Genomic DNA, 1,411 nt, shown 5'->3' with positions numbered 1-1,411 from the left:
ATAAATATATATATATGAAATCAGTAGAATCACAGGTATTCAAATTTTTCTTTTCTTTCAATACTATCAAAATTTTTATGTTCTTCAATCTTAACTCATTTTACAGAGAAGAAAGCCTTCATTTTCTTAGAATTAAACCCAAATGTCTTCCCTCTCAATCTAGGATTCTCTTTCTCCAAATCACATTGTCCCTTAAGTCAACAACCACTGAAGTTTCAGAAAGAAAATAGCATATACTCTTTGCATGAGCACACATAAATGTCAGGAACATTTTCTAGGAGAGCATCAAAAAACCCTTTGATTGTAAGTCCTGGGATCCCACCAACCTGTAGTCTGAGACCCAGAAACAGAAAAAGAAGAGAAGAAAATGTTACTAACCTTCTTGCAGTTGCTGCCAGAGGTCCAGGCACGGGGAGAAGAATTATCTAAGGGGGAAGGGGAAGGTGCTGCCTTTTTAAAGTGTGGTTCCAACTCCCCTGTGGCACTTGTAATTCTAAACTTGGCCCAGCCCACATTCTGCCTTCCTGCCTCCCCTTCCTACAACCTCCCTTCCCCTGGCACCAGACAACTCACACGTGAGTGATTTCACAGCCCGTGGAGTGTGTTCACGCCCTGGCAGGTCAGGCCAGCTGCCTGTGAGCTTATCCGCAGCACACGCTCCTCCCTGCAGCTCACTGCTCTTCCCCTCTTGGTGACCGTGGGGTCTCCAGAGGGATCCTGCCTTCCATCCCTTTCTCCTAGTCAAGTGTTCCCATAAATCCAGCAAGAAGAGATGTTCCTTTGGTCAAGTCTATACAGATTAATTTAAAAGTACATTTATCTTATCCTTTACAGCTTATGCTTTGGAATGAACAATGATTTAGAATAAAGATACATAGATTATGGGAACTCTAAGAAGTGAGAAAAACTTCCTAAACACTTACACACACACACACACACACACACACACACACACACACACACACAATCCTACATAATAAAAGCCTAATATGCAAATTGTCCCCTCAACCAGGAGTTCGACTGGGAGTTTGACCACTCGCTATGACGTGCGCTGACCACCAGGGGACAGCGGGGAACATGGTGGGCATCAGTGACATGATGCAACCTCTCGCCGGCTACCTGGGGGTGGGGGTGATCAGATAGAGGTGCAGTGAGAATTCGGAGTGTCTGCCCGAGCTCGCTCTCACTCCTCCTGCTATCCTCCCCCCCAGGGATGCCAGGGCTCTCACGCAGGAGAAGCCCCCACGCTCAGGTGCTGGGCACCTGTGGGGAGCCCACCCTGCACCTGCACGGCCTTTTTTGGGTGAGCCAGGCCACAGCCACCAGGACTGTAGGGGCTGGTCGGGCTCCCTATGGGTTTGTGCAGGAGCCAGACTGTGAGGCCAGCCAGGAGAGAGTGTGCTGCCTGCTC

The 1,411-nt window shown here is 48.2% G+C and overlaps 1 protein-coding gene across 2 annotated transcripts in view; it reads right to left on the bottom strand.

The window, feature by feature from the left end:
- SLC6A13 (solute carrier family 6 (neurotransmitter transporter), member 13) overlaps nt 1–459 on the bottom strand; it is a 49,701-nt gene extending 49,242 nt beyond the window's left edge. Inside the window, exon 1 of one of the 2 annotated variants that reach the window (XM_005865945.2) lies at nt 379–459. The gene's annotated coding sequence lies outside the window, so the exon portion shown is untranslated. The remainder of the gene's footprint in view (nt 1–378) is intronic. The other variant, XM_005865947.2, reaches the window with a different exon arrangement.
- Nucleotides 460–1,411: the final 952 nt, after the last annotated feature.

Source organism: Myotis brandtii, unplaced genomic scaffold, assembly GCF_000412655.1.
Source record: "Myotis brandtii unplaced genomic scaffold, ASM41265v1 scaffold216, whole genome shotgun sequence".
Classification (NCBI taxonomy): domain Eukaryota; kingdom Metazoa; phylum Chordata; class Mammalia; order Chiroptera; family Vespertilionidae; genus Myotis; species Myotis brandtii.
This window is presented reverse-complemented; position numbering and strand designations above follow the sequence as displayed.